Raw genomic sequence first — 21085 nt, 5'->3', positions numbered from 1 at the left:
ATATCAGAAAATAAAGAAAAGGAAACCTCTGACACTGCTCATGTTAAACCTTTAAAGATACTCCTACCAGGATTCACCAAAGCTAAACAGACTCAACCTTTGAAGACTGCAACAGGTGGTTTTGAAGCAAGAGTTGTTACAGGAAAGGAAGCAAGAGATAAATCTGGATTGGGTAGTTCTGATGAAAGAAGAGTACACAACACTACCAATGATCCAACTTCTTTAAGTGAACCAGGAGTAGGAGCAACTCCTGAAAGATTGAATCAACTTGAATCTGTACAAATGGTTTACCATTTTGTTTTGAAAGAACACATCATGTTATATTTTATGACAGATGGTAGGGTATTCCAGATTAGGAAGAATGTTATTCCATTGAAGTATTTTGAAGAACTGGAACATGTTATATTCCTACTTCAAGTGAAAAATAGATTAACAGATGGTGCTGCAGCTTATTTAAAGTCACAAATTCAAAGACAGAAGAAGCTTTACTCTATAAAGTCTGACAACCCATATTTTCCCAAGTACAGAGATCACAAAGGTGATATTGTTGAAATGAAGCCTAACACTGCTAAGATCATAACTACTTTTCTGGGTTATAAGGCTGTGGAATTCAATCTAGAGTCTGACAAGGCATATTTGATCAGACTAGATCTGGACATAAGGAAAGCTAAAATAAATGATCTTAGGGCTGCTATTTTTCAAACTGGTGAAGATACAGCTGAATTGAAAAATGCTAAAAGGAGGATGGTTAATGAACTTAATAATGTTGAGAGATGTCTTTTGAAGAATTATCTCAGAACAACTCCTGACATCATAGAGATCAGAAATTGAAGTCAAGTCGAAGATATAAAACTGCTTAAATTATGAAGTGTATACAGACTGAAGTTGATATCAGATCTTAAGGATGGTAAAGCTATAAGGGCTGTAAGTTGTAGTTATCTAGTCAAAATTCTCATGCATTTGTACTTAATGTTTTTGACATCATCAAATATCTGTTAAACTTGTATATTATGCTAATTTACAAGTTGGGGGAGATTGTTAGATATATTTTTGATGTCATGTCTAATATGATTTGTGTTTAGTTTTTAGATCTTACTTAACAGGACAAATCAGTACTTAACTGGAAATCAGTACTTATACTGAAGTCAGAACTTAAGTTATCAGAACTTAAGTTATCAGGAGATATTTATCTGGAGATAATATCAGGACTTAAGGAGACTTTCAGATAAGAAAGGTGGTTGATTGAAAGGAAAGAAGATCAAGACAAACACAAGAAGAAATATGCATGAAGAAGGAATTCTATGAAGAATAGAATACTTGGAAGAAAAGATAACTTATTGATATATTTTAGGAAGCAGAATTATATTCAATATCAATTAGAAGATTATCTTGAAACTGTGTAGTATATAAACACAGGAATAGGGTTTACACTATACGTGTTATCATTATCGAAGTTATTATTCATTGTAACCCTAGCAGCTCTCGTGATAATTTGTTCGTCACTGAGATAGGACAGTTCCATATTGTAACAGAGTTTATTGTGTTGAATAAAATCTGTGTTCTGTTACGTGTGTTCTTTAATTCAATTTGATTGTAGTAAACACTGTATTCAACCCTCTTCTACAGTGTGTGTGACCTAACAAACTTTGTCTGCAAATTGGCTAATACTGAGAAGATTCACTTCAAGACCAACTATCAGTGCTACATCATCAATGACAACATTTTCAGAAACAATCTTGCCATATCCCATTGTGAATCCTTTGATGTTGTCTCCAAAGGTCACCAAAGGGTCAGCCTTCTCCTCAAACTGTGATAGCAGGGCCTTATCACCTGTCATATGTCTGGAACACCCACTATCAATAATCTATGTGACTTCCTTCACTTTGCCCTGCACACAATGAGTTTTAAGTGTGTTTAGCAACCCAAGCAGTGTTGGGTACTTTCTTCTTGTTAACTGATTTAGCAGAAGTAGAATGAGTTGTTTCAGATAAAATAGAGTTCAGTGACTGTTGTGCATTTTCCCTATCTGATGTAGACCCAATTTTTCTTTCTTCAAGGTCTACTCTCAGTTTGTGACAACTTTTCATCACTTTCAAGTTGCTAGGGATATAGTCAAATTTGTCACAGAATGAGTAGGGATCATTTGCATCTGCTTCACTGTACTTGCATGCTCCTTCAGCTGGCTTGCTAGCAACCTTTTTACAAAGGTGAGTTAGATGATTTACAGAGCCACATTTTTCACACTTCTTTCTTTGAGCATCTGCAACATAAGCAAAATTATTGTTTTTATTTATCCCAATTTTCCCATTTCTATTTTTCTTCTTCTTTCTTGCATCTTCAGTCTTAGTTTCTTTGACAGGTGTCTTGGAGCTTTATTTATCCATGAGCTTCTCTTGAGCTTTGGAAGATTAAGTTGCTTCTTCATCCTTCTTCTCTTTATCTTCATCATCAATTTCTTGCTTAATAATCAACTTTTCCTCACTGAAGTTTACTTCACATTCCTTGAACATAGGTGAATCAATCTTTTTCAGGATGGTTGGAACATTTTCAGCTTCTGTTGCTTTCCCTTTGTCACCCATATTCTTCTTCTTGTCGTTCAAGACATCATAATCAAAACCAATGGCAATGTTTGCACATGGCTTATTTTTCTCATAGTACTTTCCAATTAACTCAGATGTATTCTTGAAGGATTTCAATTTAACTTCATTCTTTTCCAGCTTCTCCCTTAGCACTGCTTCAATATCACTTGCGCACTTGAGCTTGTTCTTCAGATATGCATTTCCTTGTCTTACAGTTTCAAGGTCCACCAAATACAATTCAGCTTCTTGTTTCTCACTTTCAAGCTTCTCATTTATCTTTGTCAGTCTGCTAATTCTTCATTAGCAAAAACCATACTTGTATGTATGTGAAACATATCTGTGCTCATCTTTTCTACAGTTTCCTTATATTGACTCACATTTAAATCAATGGTAGTTGTAATAAGCCCAATTTTTGGAATTTTTGAAACACGGATAAATAGTAACTTTTTGCTGATGATGCTGATTAAGGAAAATTATCAGACCACGCTATATAGGAGTACTGTTATGGAAATTCTAAGATCGTATTAGTACTCCATAAAGTATATGAGTGTATGTAAAGATCGACAGAATCCAAATTCGAACACTTTGATTTTTCCCGAAAATCCACTAGATACCGAAAGAATTGAGTATAAGGTAACTTGATTAAAAGGATTTAAATTCAAGGATATTAAGAGAGGATCATAAAAGGAATATAAAATAATGAGAAAGGTTTAGGGGAACCCAAGTAATAAGATCCCGGATATGATCCCTCAAAACAACGAACGAGAACGAAAGTTAAGCGAACCGTATAACTGATAAGCGGTCATTAGCCAAGCAATTAGGGTTTAATCAAAAAGGTTAGTGGATGATGATGTAATCACACCACAAGGAGAAGACATGTGTTAAAAGATGACACAATCATGATGACATAAGCATGACAAGTAAGGTTATTTGTTGGATGATTATTAGCCAAGTAAAAGTTATCATGGTATAAATCTAAAATTTTTCCAAGCCAAAAAGGGAAGCAACCAATCAAAATATCATAACACAAAAATTAGAAGTTGACTTTGTTTTCCAAGAACAAAGTTCTCGGCTTCTTCATTTTCAAGGAAGAAGAAATTGCAAACTCCAAGCTTCACTTCATAATCAAATCCAAAGTAATTATGTAAGCTTCTCTATGATTAGATAAGTATATCCTAGGAGTTTAAGCTTCCAATTCCTCATAAATCTCTTCCAATAAATCATTGAAGAAGAGAGTGAATAGTGTTTTCAAGAATTATAATTGTTTGATCTTATGTTTTTGGTTAGATCTAGCTTTGGTAAGGACTTTCAAAGGATATTTCAAGCTTCTTAGTTACTTCTTCTTAGGAATATGTGTATTAGTTTGATGATAAGTTAAGCAAAACACTTAAGTAGAAATCTAGTGTTTGTAGCCTCAACGGATAAGACCATCTTGGCTATCCGTTGAAGGAGTAGCTTTACTTAGCAATAAGTTTAGTATTGTAGCACATTTCACTCTCTGGTTTCAAGCTGTAATTCTTAGATGTTGTTAGGAAATAATCAGTCATGTTGACTACTAATGGATGTACAAATAGGAGGGCTAATTGTAAATATTTCATGCCTTGTAATTTTGTATAAGTGAAGAAGTATCAACGGATATTGAAGACCTTCAACGGATAAGAAACAAAGCTTCAACGGATGTCTCTAATGCTTCAACGGATAATTTCCATCAACGGATAAGTGCTTCAACGGATAAAGACTTCAACTAATAATGCATCAACGGATAAAGCTTCAACGGATAAAGCCTCAACGGATAAGGCATCAACGGATGAAAGCTTCAACGGATGCTTAGTTCATTAGCAGTTGATAATGACAATTCACAAGCTGACAGAGGCACATGGGTTGACAGAGACATACTGGAATGTGGAAGCCTCTAGGAGGAATCAAGAAAATGCAGCATTTCCATTCTGATGCAAACAAGGAAGTATTCAAAGATTTACAGATTATCCTAGATTGCATTGGATAGAGAAATGAAGAAGAAACATGTGAAGAATCTTTTCAATTGTATTTTACAGTTTGTCTTCACTTGTAAACTTGGTGATATATAAACCAAGTAGCAGCTAGTAATTAGATATGAATTTTCCTGAGCTGTTTAGAAATATCAAAAGAGAAAATCATCTAGTTTGTACTAGGAAGCAGCTGTGATTTAATTCTTTGAATCACAGATTTTTTGAAATAACACATCTCTGGTGGAACAACAAATCCACCAGAAAAGTTTTTAAGTTCTTTGTGCTCATTACATTTGTGTTTGAATATATATATGTCTGCATCAGCTTCAAGCAATTCACACACTTTTGATCACTCAAACACTTAGCCTTAGAAACTGCTCAAAACTTTAAAAAGTTTTGAGATTTACATTCAACCCCCCTTCTGTAAATCTCATTGTTAGTCCACTGGGAATAACAATTGGTATCAGAGCAAGCTCTTAACATACAAAGAGTTTAAAGATCTATTCTGCTAACATCATGAGTGCACAGAAGAATCCTCCTGCTACCACCATGAGTAGGAAGGATATTGGTGTAAAGATCCCAGTCCTGGAAAAAGATAATTATCATCACTGGAAAGTGAAGATGCAATTACATCTTCTTTCTCAAGATGAAAGCTACATCAACTGTATTGAAAATGGTCCTCACATCCCTCACAAAGTAGCCACAGCTGCTACTGCAACAGTTGCTGTTGGACAGTCCATTCCCAAGCCAAAAGCAGAATGGACTATTGAAGACATGGAAGAAATCCACAAGGATAAGAGAGCCATGAACATTTTGTTTAATGGCTTAGATCAAGATATGTTTGACAATGTCATCAATAGCCAAACTGCAAAGGAAGTTTGGGATACTGTACAAATCATCTGTGAAGGTACTGAGCAGGTCAGAGAGAACAAGATCCAGCTTCTTATTCAATAGTATGAATATTTTCACTTTGAAGAAGGTGAATCATTGAATGATACCTTCAACAGGTTTCAGAAACTGTTGAATGGATTGAAGCTGTATGGTAGAGTGTACCAAGTCAAGGATTCCAACTTAAAATTTCTTAGGTCTCTGTCAAAGGAATGGAAGCCCATGACTGTCTCTTTGAGAAATTCTCAAGATTATAAGAACTTCACACTTGAAAGATTATATGGAATTCTGAAGACTTATGAACTTGAAATGGAGCAGGATGAGCTGTTGGAAAAGGGAAAGAGAAAAGGAGGAACAGTTGCTCTTGTAGCTAACAGTGAGAAGATGGAAGCCAGGAATGAGGAGAAGACAATGCCAAGTCTCAAAATTGGCACAAGCAAATCAGAATCAAGCAAGGGTAAAGAGCAAGTTGCTGAGGATGAAGACAATTCCAGTCAGGATGAATCTGATGATATTGAAGAACATTTGGCCTTTCTGTCCAGGAGGTTTGCAAAAATGAAGTTCAGAAAAAACACAAAGTTCACTAAGCCAAACAAAAACATGGTGGACAAATCAAAGTTCAAATGTTACAACTGTGGCACTAGTGGACACTTTGCAAGTGAGTGTAGGAAGCCAAATTCTGAGAAAAAGAAATTTGAGCAAGTTGATTATAAAAAGAAGTATTTTTATTTGCTCAAACAAAAGGAAAGAGCTTTTCTCACTCAAGATGATTGGGCAGCAGATGGGGTAAATGAAGATGATGATGTGGAATATGTCAACCTAGCCCTGATGGCTAATTCTGATGAAAATGAAACTAGTTCATCAAGCAACCAGGTAATTACTACTGATCTCTCTCAGCTTTCTAAACATGAATGCAATGAAGCCATAAATGATATGACCAATGAATTATATCATTTGCGTGTTTCCCTTAAATCACTAGCAAAAGAAAACACTAGGATCAAGGAGAATAATGTGTTTTTAAGTGATAGGAATGCTGTGTTAGAGGATCAGGTAATTGAGCTTGAAAAGATAAAACTTAAATGCTTGACTGTTGAGAGTGAACTAGCAGAAGCTGTTAAGAAAGTAGAAATTCTTTCTAAACAGTTAGAAAGTGAGCAAGAGGTAATCAAGGCCTGGAAAACATCTAGGGATGTTAGTGTTCAGATTGCAAAGGTTCAGGGAATTGAATCATTCTGTGAGGATGCCTGGAAGAAAAACAAAATAGAGTTAGAATTAATTGATGGATTGTCAACGGATGTGGAATCAACGGATGATGAAAGTTATCCGTTGAAGGAAGAAAAGGAGCATCCGTTGAAGGCTCATCAATTAAAACAGGCAAGTTCTTTTAAAAATAAAAATCTCAATAAAAAGAATGATTCAACTCTCAAGAACTTTGTCAAAGAAGGAGCTAGCACATCCAGAGATGTCAGTAAGGTGAATATAGGACACATGACTTTAGATCAGCTAAAAGATAGGCTTAAGTTGGTTGAGGATAAGAAGGAAACTAAAAGAAAATCTAAAAGAAATGGGAAGGTAGGGATTAATAAACATAACAATTACACACCTGATAGGTATGCTCCTAGAAAAAGCTGTGTATATTGTAAAAGTGTTAATCACCTATCTGATAATTGCAAATCTGTTAATAGGTTGAAAATCTATTAACAATCCTTATCTTACTGCATTTAGTATGCCTCAAATGCCATACAATATGCCTATGTGGAATAACATGTTTGCACAACCTATGCCTTATCAAATTCAATCAAATATGTTAAATGATTCTGTGACTAACCCTACACTTTAACCAACCACATCTGAGACCAAGGTTGACCCAAAGTTACCTAAGTCAAAAGATGCAGGAGGAATGAAGTCTAGGAAAAAGACTAACAAGGCTGGACCCAAGGAAACTTGGGTACCAAAATTAACTTGATTGATTTTGTTGTGTGCAGGGACAAAGAAGGAATCTATGGTACTTGGACAGTGGTTGTTCAAGACACATGACAGGAGATTTCACCCTGCTCACAGAGTTTAAGGAGAGAGCTGGCCCTAGCATAACCTTTGGAGATGACAGCAAAGGATTCACTATGGGATATGGCTTGATTTCAAAAGAAAATGTCATCATTGATGAAGTTGCATTGGTTGATGGTCTCAAACACAATTTATTGAGCATCAGTCAACTATGTGACAGAGGGAATACTGTTTCCTTCAATTCTGAAGCCTGTATTGTCACAAGTAAAAAGGACAATAAAGTGGTTCTAACTGGAGTTAGAAAAGGGAATGTGTACTTAGCTGATTTCAACTCTACAGATGCAGAATCCATTACTTGGCTTCTCAGCAAAGCAAGTCCAGTTGAAAGTTGGCTATGGCACAAGAAGCTGTCCCATTTGAATTTCAAGACAATAAATGATCTAGTCAAAAAGGACTTGGTTAGAGGAATGCCTCTAGTGGAATTCACAAGGGATGGACTGTGTGATGCTTGTCAAAAAGGAAAGCAAAAGAAAGTATCATTCAGTAAGAAGCTTGAATCTGCAATTGATGAACCACTACAACTTCTACACATGGATCTTTTTGGACTAGTCAATGTATTGTCAATTTCAAGGAAAAGATACTGCCTAGTGATTGTAGATGATTTCTCAAAGTTTTCATGGGTTTATTTTCTTCGATCAAAGGATGAAGCTAGTGAAATCATCATCAATCATATCAAGCAAGTCAACAATCATCCTGATTTCAAAGTAAGGAATATTAGGAGTGACAATGGAACTGAGTTCAAGAATTCAACCATGAGGTTGTTCTGTGAAGAAAGTGGGATCATGCATGAGTTCTCAGCTCTAAGAACTCCACAACAAAATGGTGTGGTGGAAAGGAAGAACAGATCATTAATTGAAGCTGCAAGGACAATGCTTGAAGAGTCAAAACTCCCAACTTATTTTTGGGCTGAGGCTGTTAACTGTGCATGTTACACTCAGAATATTTCTCTAATCAATCAGGCAAAATGCATGACTCCCTATCAATTATTCAAGAGAAGAAAACCAACTTTAAACTTTCTACATGTCTTTGGTTGCAAATGCTACATCTTAAGGAATCAATCTGATCACAAAGGGAAGTTTGATGCAAATGATGATGAAGGAATATTTGTTGGTTATTCTGCTGGAAAATCATATAGGGTCTACAATCTAAGAACCAACATTGTCATGGAATCTGTACATGTTGTGTTTGATGATAAAAAGATTGATGGACTAACAGATGAGGGACATCATGAAGGACTCAAATTTGACAACATTGAGATATACTATGATGATAGTGAAGATGAGAATGATGAAGAAGGCATCTCAAGAAGAATTCAGAATCTGCCTTTGGATAATGCACAGAATGTTGCATCCGTTGAAAGTCATAATTCAGCTTCCGTTGAAAGAAGCAATGCAGCATCCATTGAAAGACAAAGTGCATCATCCGTTGAAGTTCAAAATGAAGCATCCATTGATCACAGTCTGTCAACGGATAATCAATTCACTTCATCAGTTGATAGAGCTCCCAATTCCTTTTAAAGGATCAGCAACTCAGGGGGAGTTTCAACAAATCAACATTCTATCTCACATCATGACAATACTGAGGCAACCTCGTCTAGGGCTAATCTACCACCTCAAAGGAAATGGACCAAGAATCACCCTTTTGAACTGATCATTGGTGATGCTACATCAAAAGTACAAACTAGAAGGGCTACTCAAGATGAATGTCTGTATAGTAGCTTTCTATCTCAGGAGGAACCTAAGAGAGTGGAAGAAGCTCTATTGGATCCAGATTGGATTTTAGCAATGCAAGAGGAGCTAAACCAATTTGAGAGGAACAAAGTATGGAAGCTGGTACCCAAGCCAAAGAACAAGAGTTCTATTGACACAAAATGGGTATTCAGAAACAAGATGGATGAAAATGGCATTGTCATAAGGAATAAAGCCAGATTGGTTGCTAAAGGCTATTCTCAATAAGAGGGAATAGATTTTGATGAAACATTTGCTCCAGTTTCCAGACTTGAAGCCATCAGAATCTTTCTAGCCTATGCAGCTAATGCCAATTTCAAAGTCTATCAAATGGATGTCAAGAGTGCATTTCTAAATGGGGAATTGGAGGAAGAAGTTTATGTAAGCCAACCTCCAGGTTTTGAAGATCCAAATTTTCCAGACTATGTGTATTATCTGTTGAAAGCACTCTATGGACTAAAGCAAGCACCCAGAGCCTGGTATGAGACTTTGTCAAAGTTCCTTCTAGATAATCACTTCACAAGAGGTATTGTTGACAAAACTCTCTTCTTTAGAAATGTTAATGGCTCTAAGATACTTGTACAAATTTATGTAGATGATATTATATTTGGATCTACAGATGATAAGCTTTGTAAAAAGTTTGCTAAATTAATGCAAAGTAAATATGAAATGAGCATGATGGGAGAACTAACTTACTTTCTTTGTTTACAAGTTAAACAAGTTAGTGGTGGAATTTTCATTAGTCAAACTAAATATATTTATGATCTTTTAAAGAAGTTTGACTTAATGGATTGTTCACCTGCAAAAACTCCCATGGCCACTGCCACTAAGCTTGAATTAAACAAGGCTAAAAAGTCTGTGGATATTAGAAGTTATAGAGGCATGGTTGGCTCACTTTTATATTTAACTGCTAGTAGACCTGATATAATGTTTTCTACATGTCTCTGTGCTAGATTTCAAGCTGACCCTAAAGAATCTCACTTAGTGGCTATTAAAAGAATTTTCAGATATCTCAAGGGGACTCCAAATCTAGGAATTTGGTACCCTAGAGAGTCTGGTTTTGATCTAATTGGCTACTCAGATGCAGATTATGCAGGTTGCAAAATAGACAGGAAAAGCACAACAGGCACCTGTCAATTTCTAGGGAACAAGCTTGTATCATGGTTCAGCAAGAAGCAGAATTATGTTTCTACATCAATAGCTGAAGCTGAGTACATTGCTGCTGGTAGTTGCTGTGCACAGATACTATGGATGAGGAATCAACTATTTGACTATGGTCTGACTATTGACAAAATTCCAATATTCTGTGACAACACAAGTGCCATTGCGATTACTGAAAATCCAGTGCAGCACTCAAGAACCAAGCACATTGATATCAAGTACCACTTCATTAGGGAACATGTGATGAAAGGTACAGTGGAACTTCATTTTGTTCCAAGTGAAAAGCAGATTGCAGACATATTTACCAAGCCACTTGATGAATCAACATTCACAAGATTAGTAAGTGAGTTAGGTATGCTTAATTATTCATAATCTATGTCATCTATATAATCTGTCTTGAAGCCTGAAATGAATTTGCTGCAAGAACAAAGATGGCTTTAATTAAGACTTATCCTATCAACGGATATTCTTTATCCGTTGAAAGCCAAAATTGTTCTATCAACGGATGTTCATTATCCGTTGAAAGACAAATACATTTCTGGTAATTTTATCCTTCAACGGATAAAATAGTGTTGTTCATCAACGGATAACTATTTCCCTTATCCGTTGAAGTGTCACGTCAGTTACTATAAGTGAGTCACAACCGTTGATTCTTTTACTCAACCGTTGATACAGATATACAGTGTTGTATGTATTTGTATTTAAGGTAGTTTTCAGAATTTCTACAGTTTTATTTATTCTTGAACGGCTGTAACTTACTTAAAAGTATCATTTAATCATTTTATTTACGTTTTAATTCAAGAAAGTATAAAAGCCCAATTGAACTCTTATTCTCACTTTACGCTTTCTTGCAATTCTTATTCTCTTTTTCTCTAAATTCTCAAGTTTTTCTCTGCAACCTCTACTCACAACAATGGCACCAGCAGTCAAAATTATGTCTCAAACAGGATTTGTTTATGAAAAGAATAATTTCATAGCCTTGGTTGAAAAGAATGAAGCCTATTCTGATTATCACAAGATGATGGACTTCATCAAAAACTGCAAACTAAGCTATGCAATGCTGGAAGCCCCAACCATCTACTGTGAAGTGATTGAGGAGATTTGGACAACTGCAGAGTTTAACTCCACAGACATGACTATTGCCTTATCTCTCAAAGGTAAGGACTATTGCATTAATTGTGATGATATACAATCTTGCTTTAAGTTTCCTGAGAATAATGCCATGACACCACACACTGATAAAGATGTCTCTGCTATGCTAGATTCCATAGGTTATGCTTTTGATTCTGCTAGGTTAGGTAGTATTAGAAGGAAAGGCCTTAGGAAAGAATGGAGTTTTCTTGGAGATGGCTTTATTAAGGTTTTCTCTGGGAAGATTAGCAATTTTGATGCTATCACTTCATCTCTTGTTAATATGCTCTATATGCTAGTTTCTGATAGGTACTTTAATTTTAGCAACTGTGTTATGCTAGAATTAGGTTCCAGATTAGGTAACAAAGCTAATAGACCACATAACATCTACTATGCTAGATTCTTTATGTTATTGGCTAACCATGTTGCTGAAGGTTTGGTTATATCCAATGAGAATAATAAACTCAAATGCTGGGCACAAGAGAAAAGGGTCCTTGCAGACCTTTTGAGAATGAACCTCAACAGCCAGGTGCCATTGGTATACTTGCCAATCATGAATGCACCACAGGTAAGTGAGGTAAATACTTCTATAACTCCTACTATTTCCAACCCCAATGTTTTTTTGCCTTCTAGTGTGGCTATGGAACCTGTGTCTTTGTCCAAACAGGCTCCTACCAAAGCCACCAAATCTAAAGTTTCCAAAGTCAATTCAAAGAAACCTACCTCTGTTGTTTCTCAAAAGACAACAGTTGTAACAACTACCATAAACCCTGAAGGGAGTGAACAGGGTGTGAGTGGTGAGGGGAGGGGTGAACATCAAAAAGCCCCCCAGGATAAGGTGGGAGAGGTGAGTGGTACCCAAACCAGCCAAGCCACAGTCTCTCAAAAGACTGTGATGGTTCAAAAGGAGTCCAACACATCCCTAGTTACATCCTCCCAAAAGGGTGTAACTATTGAAAATAGTCCCCAACCAGGGACACAGAACAAAAGAGGGAGGGACACTGAAGCCACACATTCACCATTTAAAGCCTTTTCAAGGAAGAAGAAGGCCAAGACCCTAGTTTCCACACAAGGGACACACACAGCACAGATACATCCACCTATATCTGTGCCTTCTCAAATTCAGCTTGATGTGATTCCAGCAAATGTGGAATCACAGCCCCATTCTCTCAATATAGAAACACACCATTCCTCAAACTCTCCAACACCCTCTCTGGATGTGGATATGATATTCACATCAATTCCTGATTCTCCCTCATTAAAACTCAGGGAGGAGCCCCACTCAAAACCTGGTGATCATCATCTTTTAGATGATTTGTTGGATCATCAGCCAATTATTTCAGATGTAGTTGCAGAATCTGTGTCACCACACTTAAAATCAATCCACACAGATTCAACAATTATGTCACTTTCTATATCTACATCTTTTCCTTCTTCAACGGATATCTCACATCCGTTGACAAGTGGTTGTTCTTCAACGGATAAGCTTAACAGCAGTTATCCGTTGATACCATCAGTTTCCACTTCAACGGATATTCCCTATCCGTTGATGGTCTTTACACACTTAACAAAAACAATTCCAACTGTAGAGGACATGGCCACTGTACAATCACTTTTAGGTTTGAGGGAAGGGAGTGATCTTTTGAGTGAGAGGCTGGGTTGCTCCCAGGCAAAAGGAGAGGTTGAGAGTCACCATATGCATGCTATTTCTTCCAACATGGCAAAAGTGTGTGAGAGGAGTGCCACCTTAGAAGGTGAGGGTGAGGGTGTGAGGGTGTGTGTGAGCCAGGGGGAGCCCCTGATTCAAGAACAGAGAGAAATTGAGAGAAAGGCAGGTACAGAAGCTATAAGGGTGGATCCAGCCATTGCTAGTGAGTTAATGAAAGTGGATGATGCAGAAAAGGAAAGACAATTTCAGCAACATTACAAAGCTGTCATTGATAACATTTCCTTGGATGCTGACACTTTTACTCACCCTGTTTCAGCCTATCAATTATTGGCTGCACAGGGCAATGTGGAGGCAAAACAGACACTACACATTGTACACACTTCAGAATCTCTTCTCAGAGACAAAGCTGCTGTCAACAGGCTGCCTTCTCAAGCTGGTAAGCCATCTGAAGAATTTGGAGTAAATTCTAATGATGATGACTAATTCTTTGAATGAGAGCATGAACTTAGGGGGAGTAGCAGGCCCAAGTTCTGTTCCTGATCTTCCTGAATGGGCATGGGCAAAACCATCAACACCAGGAGAGTTTGGTGTCTCTTTGGTCAGACAAGTCATGACACTTCAGAAGGCCCTTCAGGAGACTCAAGATGCTGGTACCAAGGCAATTCTTCAAGCTCATCTGGAATCTCTGCATCTCTTGCAGTTGCAGCATTACCAGCAAAATCTAAGTGTGGATGAGCTCAAGCAGGACATTGCTGATCTGAAATCCTACAATGCTGAGAAATTGGATTCAGTTATACCCTATGGTACTATGCAAGATTTTTTAGGGAGACTGAAGAAAGCATCTGATGCTGACAAGAGGCTGGCCAGATTGGAAGATAGGGTTCATATCATTGAAGACTCTATGGTCACCATTCTTCAGAATCAACAAACTCAAACAAATCTACTCATGCAGCTGGCGAAAGCACAAGGCTTGACCCCTACCCTTGATGATAACAAAAAGGGGGAGAATAAAGGGGAAGGGGAAGGAGAGCCATCTATAACAGTTCAGATTTCTCAAGTGCTATTTCCTGTCATCACAACTTCTCCAACTATTCAAGTCAAAGGAAAGCTAGATGGCATTGATCTAATCCAGATAGCAGCAGCTGAATTGCAAGTCAAAGAGCAAAGGAAGAAGATTTATAAAAAGATGCAACTAATATTTGGTTCTACAACTTCTCAATCACAATCTGTGAAGCATAGCACAAAAGTGGAATCAATTATTATGGAACTCAAGCCAGTAGGGAGGCATAAGGATGGAGAAACTTCTTCCAAAGATCTGCAACCTATGGTTCTCAAGCCCAACAACAGATCCAATAAGGACTCTACAAAGAATCCTCTAAAAGAGGTGGATTTTCCTCTTCCAAAAGCTGATGAGGACAAGCTTTTAGGTAGAAGTATTGCATATCTCAAAGAGACCATGGATGAGGCTGTAAGGAGAAACATGGCTATTATCTTCAGAGAGGGAAAGAGCATATGTGTGATGCAAGGACATCCCAAATTCTCAATAGCCAAGAGGGAAGAAACCAAAAGGTTGAAGGAAGAAGCCAAACAGCTAAAGGTTGACAAAAGAGCACAAGCAAAGCTTGAAAAACAGCTAAAGTCAAGTCAGGCTGAAGAACAGAAAGAAATTGAAGACAAAGGTGAAGATGAAGCTATGGGGGACATGGTTGGTACTGAGATGGAGGAAAGAAGTAAGGAAGAATGGCAGAAAGGGAAAAGAAAGAAGGTCAATGTAAAGAGAAAGAAGGTAGATAAGACTGAAGAAACCCAATCAATATCCAAACCACTACCCTCTATTCCTGAACCCATTATACCTGACCCCTTCATGAACATTCATGGTGAAATAATCATTCCCAAGGAGGAACCAATTGATTGGGACACCATCAAATTGCCCACCTTCCTAACCTTTTCTCCACCACCAAAGAAGCAGAAAAGAAGAATCAAATCAACACCCTCTAAAGCCTCAATCAAATTCACACAGAAGCCTAAGCCTAAACCTCAAACCTCTAAAGATGATTATGTTCACATCTGTGACATAAAAGAATTTTCAGACATTGAACTCTATCTGGATGAGCTGGAGGATGTAAGGGGAATAGCTGCCTACAGACAGCTACCAGAAAGACTAGTGTTCAAATACAAAGGAGCTGGGGAAAGAACATGGCCTCTTCACATAATTCTGAATGAAGGCTACTCTACCTTGATCAGAGTCTACTCAGCCATACAAAGGGATTCTGGCTTTACCAGGACTGCCAAGACTGAGATTCTCAACAAGATTGCCAACATAAGGAAAACTTGGAGGGAGCCCAATGCTTTGCCTAGAACTTTACTCATTCAAGAAAGAGGAATTACAATTCACAAATCACCTCATTGGTTGATGGAGTTCAGAGACAACAAAGGAGTCAGAAGATTTTTCAGAATTGAAGATCAGCTAAAGATTGCCAGTAATGAAACTCTCAAGGATATGCAATCTAAGTTAGATATCAATGAAGAAGATGAAGTTGAATTCTACAGACAACTTCAACTTCAAATAGAGGAGAATGACAGGAGGCTAGGAAAGAAAACCAGGGATCAAAGGAAAAGAAAGTAATTTGCTCAGGCTAAAGGAGCACCCTTGGAAATAATGTAATTCTTCAATTCCATCTCAGCATATACATTTTTGTAGCACTTTTGAATTTCTGCTTTATTACAGTTTATATATTTGTTAAGTGTTTTGTTATCATCAAGCTAAACCCAAATTTATGCCTACACTTCTAGTAGACATAAATAGGGGGAGATTGTTAGGAATATGTGTATTAGTTTGATGATAAGTTAAGCAAAACACTTAAGTAGAAATCTAGTGTTTGTAGCCTCAACGGATAAGACCATCTTGGCTATCCATTGAAGGAGTAGTTTACTTAGCAATAAGTTTAGTATTGTAGCACATTTCACTCTCTGGTTTCAAGCTGTAATTCTTAGATGTTGTTAGGAAATAATCGGTCATGTTGACTACTAATGGATGTACAAATAGGAGGGCTAATTATAAATATTTCATGCCTTGTAATTTTGTATAAGTGAAGAAGTGTCAACGGATATTGAAGACCTTCAACGGATAAGAAACAAAGCTTCAACGGATGTCTCTAATGCTTCAACGGATAATTTCCATCAACGGATAAGTGCTTCAAGGGATAAAGACTTCTACTGATAATGCATCAACGGATAAAGCTTCAACGGATAAAGCCTCAACGGATAAGGCATCAACGGATGAAAGCTTCAACGGATGCTTAGTTCATTAGCAGTTGATAATGACAATTCACAAGCTGACAGAGGCACATGGGTTGACAGAGACATACTGGAATATGGAAGCCTCTAGGAGGAATCAAGAAAATGCAGCATTTCCATTCTGATGCAAACAAGGAAGTATTCAAAGATTTACAGATTATCATAGATTGCATTGGATAGAGAAATGAAGAAGAAACATGTGAAGAATCTTTTCAATTATATTTTACAGTTTGTCTTCACTTGTAAACTTGGTGATATATAAACCAAGTAGCAGCTAGTAATTAGATATGAATTTTCCTGAGCTGTTTAGAAATATCAAAAGAGAAAATCATCTAGTTTGTACTAGGAAGCAGCTGTGATTTAATTCTTTGAATCACAGATTTTCTGAAATAACACATCTCTGGTAGAACAACAAATCCACCGGAAAAGTTTTTAAGTTCTTTATGCTCATTACATTTGTGTTTGAATATATATATGTCTGCATCAGCTTCAAGCAATTCACACACATTTGATCACTCAAACACTTAGCCTTAGAAACTGCTCAAAACTTGAAAAAGTTTTGAGATTTACATTCAACCCTCCTTCTGTAAATCTCATTGTTAGTCCACTGGGAATAAAACTTCTACTCACCAAGGAAGGTAAAACCTCATACCCTAGCTTTACTTTGAATATTTAGGAGTGGTTTTGATTAATATAGTTTATGAGAAGCATGATTCTTGTTTGTTTAGAGTTTGGTTGGATTTGTAGTGATTTTGAGTTATGAATCTTGGTTATTGGTTAATGAACCTTAAGTATAGTTAGTAGCTCTTGTTTGTGATTGAATGAGTTCGAAAAATCATGAGGTTATGGACTGATGTAGTAACGTTTAGATGAAGTTTGTTGTATTGATGATTATGAGTTGGTTTGTGGTTGATTGGAGTAGTTTAAACATTGGTAATCGCGTAAACATAGCTGTTGTAATGCCCATTTTCATTCAACTGCTTTTTCTTAGTATTCGATACAGAAAGCTAACTGACCTATCTGTAACTTTGTCATGTTTAGCTGGATCGTGTTGTAAGCTTCGTTTTGGTATGTGGTTCGCTTAGATCCGATGTACGGTTTAGGAGAAACGACTATTTTAGGTAACGGCATTTCGCGAGCGAACCATTACCCCTTGCCTTACTTTGAAACCTTGGTTAAGGTCCTAAAATGACTAATTGGAGTACAAAACAATTATGTAAGATCAATTGGTCAGTTGGTAGAGTACTCGCGAAAGATTCGCCTTAAAATTCATAACGGTTAATTTATTAAAATTAGTGGAGCCGAGGGTAGATAAGTGATTAACGCAAATCGTTGAGCGTATAAGCGACCGTATGCGACCGTTAGGATATGAGTGAGTTTTGACTAGTTTCCTAAGCGGCCATGGTCTAATTTCGGCTTATGTTTTTATTCATAGGTTACCGGACCCACTCTAAGCTTAAGTCTACCCCGGAACACTCAGGCAAGTTTTCTACCCGTTATACTGTTGTTGTGATGTAAATATATTGATGCATTATCTTCAGATAAGTGCATGACTGTTATTAGCAAACCTTGCGATATATTGGAGCATGTTGATATGGTATGTATATGCATGTTGTGAAATCTTGATATTCTATTATCAATTCAAATGCTTATAAACTGCATAATACCTATGCTAAATATAAGCCGTAGTTGTGTATACCCTTAGTATAGGGGACCCGAAGGTGAACATTTTTTTAAATCGGGAGTCGATGTTCTCGATTATAATATATATATATATATATAGTTTTCTATAACTATTAATCGAACAAGGTATATTCAATAGTTTTGAATAATAATCAAACATATTTTTAATTATTCAAATAAAGAACATACTTTCGTATAAGTATGTCTTTTGTTATTTATTATTCGTTTCAAGTATGAGTTTTTGAAACTTCTACTTCAATTATTTTCATAAAGATCATCCTTTATGGGAATATTATTTAAATAATAATATTCAGATATTTTCTAACATATCGGGAATGATTTATTTTATTAAATCATCATTACTCTAATCATTCTTTAAAATGTTTTTCGAGTCTTCAAAATGATTTTAAAAGTTAGAGCGGATCTCAAAACTCATTTTCAGATTTAAGATCTTCCTTTCGAAGGGGATTTAAATACTCGCTCAAAACCTAAGGGATCCGGCTCCGTGGTGTATTTTTGGAGCAACGAAGTTTCTAACTTGATAAAAGAGTTTGATTACTTGCCCAAAATTCAGGAAGTATGCCCAATCGAAATGCGTCGGCATAAGCAACATGGGCTCAGTGGGGGTCCATGAAAGTGTAAGTGGCTTAGTGGGAGTCCATTAATGCGTAAGTGGCTGAGTGGCAGTCCAGCATAAGGTCCTAATGCGGCCAAGGTGATGACCAGTGGGGGATTCATCCATCTACTAGTAGAATAGGTGACTTAATTGGTATCGTTTCCTGATCAGCAAGTATCAGGTTTATGCCAAAGTTTCTTCTTTCCAAAAACCTTGGGAATGACAACTCTGCTTATACTTCCATAGAAGAAGAGTGTATGAAATGTATATATATATAGGTGTGTATATATATATATATATCGGGACTTAATGAAGTATCTCGTAACTTCATTTCTTTTGAATGATATTTCAAAGATTGAATCTATCCAAGTCTTATCTTGTAGTCTCATCTATGTGATGAACTTTTAAAACTGATTATAGCCTGAACGGTGGTAATTCGAGGAGTATTCAGAAAAGATATAAGTATATTGGAGTATCTTGTAACTTCATCTTTTTAACTTATATCTAGTTAATGATTATCTTATGCACGACAAAGATTTTCAGAAAAACGTTGAGACGAGGTTAAATATATGAGATCACCTTGTAACGATATTTTATACAGTTATAAACTGGAACTCTGTGTATATTATACATGTCAGAGGATTTCAAAGATTTTGAAAAGTATATATGTATATATACTGAATATTTTGCGACTTCGTCGCATTAAGATATCAAACTTGGTTCATTTCTTCTTGACCAAGACTTTTATGAGTATTATGAGAATGCTCATATATTGTTAATTATTATACATGTTATTTTGGTGGGCTTGTTGCTCACCCTTGCTTTATTCTTTCATCACACAACAACAGCTAGACAAGATGAACAGGACCAAGCTCCCAATTCGTGAGCGGATAGAAAATGTTCCGCAGTTTCCTGTAGGTGTTGATGCCGTTGTAGCTGAGGTAGGAACTACCAATAGGCTAGGCTTTCAACTTTTGATGTACCGGACTTATGTTTTTTTATGAATTATAATAATGGCAAAGAATCTGTAAATTTATTCAGAAACCCTTTTGAGGTGTAATGACTTATAATTGTGGAATAAAATGACTTGTGTTATTTTTGGTATTCATCTCTGAGACTATAACTTGTGGTATGTGTGTGTATATTGTGGGGTCACAGTACGCAGTAGTTGGTTATTTATTAAGATTAAGTGTTATTAAGGGAAATGGAACTCGTGACAACTCGGATCCCCGACCCCGGATTTGGGGGTGTTACAGTAATGAGAGTTGGTACCTGTGATTTTGATGAGGATGATTCTCCTTGCTCCAAGGTCATTAAAGCATAGTTTCCAACTTCCTCATCTTCATTATTATCATAATCATCCCAATTTTTCCCTATGCAATATAAGCTTTGCTTTGCTGTTTCTTCAGAAGAGCTTCATACTTTGTTTCCAGTTCAAGATAAGCTTTTTCTTTCTTTGCTTTCTTAGGTTTTCTGCATTCTGTAGCAAAATGGCCTAGTTCATCACAGTTGTAGCACCTTATCTTAGATATGTCAACAAATCCAGTTTTGTAACCATTCTTGCTATCAGAAGTGTACTGCCCTTTTCCTTTCCAGCTGCTGTCTTTGTTGAAAGACTGTCATTTACCCTTGAAGTATCTTGGCTTCTTTACTCTAATGTTAGAGAATTTTCTAGCTAAATAGGTCATTGACTGATCTAGCTCATCCATTTCATCAAGAGTGTAGAACTCATCTTCTTCCAATTCCATAATGACTTGTTCCTATGAATCATTTGTTCTTTGCTCACTTGGTGAGGCAACTGGAGTTTAAGATCTTGTCTCATCATTAGATGTTTGGATTTCATTTACAATTAAAGCACTTGAGACATCAACAACATGTCCTTGACCAAATCTCAATGATTTCCTTTGAAACATTTCGAGTTCATATGTTTTAAGAATTCCATATAAAATTTCCAGTGTTATTATGCTCAAGTCTCTCCCTTCCCTGATTGCTGAGATTTTCTGTTCCAAATGATCAGGGAGAGTAAGCAAGAACTTTAAGTTAACTTTTTCAGCTTCATAGTATTTGTCATAGAGCTGCAAGTCATTTATCAGCTTATTGAATCTTTCAAACACATCAGTTATACTTTCTTTTGGCTTGGCCATGAAACCCTCATATTATGAAATCAGTATCCTTCTTTGATTGGATCTAACTTCCTCAGTTCCTTCACAAAGTATTTCAATCTTTTCCCAGATTTTCTTGGCAGTGTCATAGTTGAAAATGTTATTGTACATCACATTGTC

This window comes from Apium graveolens, chromosome 9 (genome assembly GCF_009905375.1).
Source record: "Apium graveolens cultivar Ventura chromosome 9, ASM990537v1, whole genome shotgun sequence".
Taxonomy (NCBI): Eukaryota; Viridiplantae; Streptophyta; class Magnoliopsida; order Apiales; family Apiaceae; genus Apium; species Apium graveolens.
The sequence above is the reverse complement of the archived record's forward strand: the minus strand, read 5'-3'. Positions refer to the sequence as shown.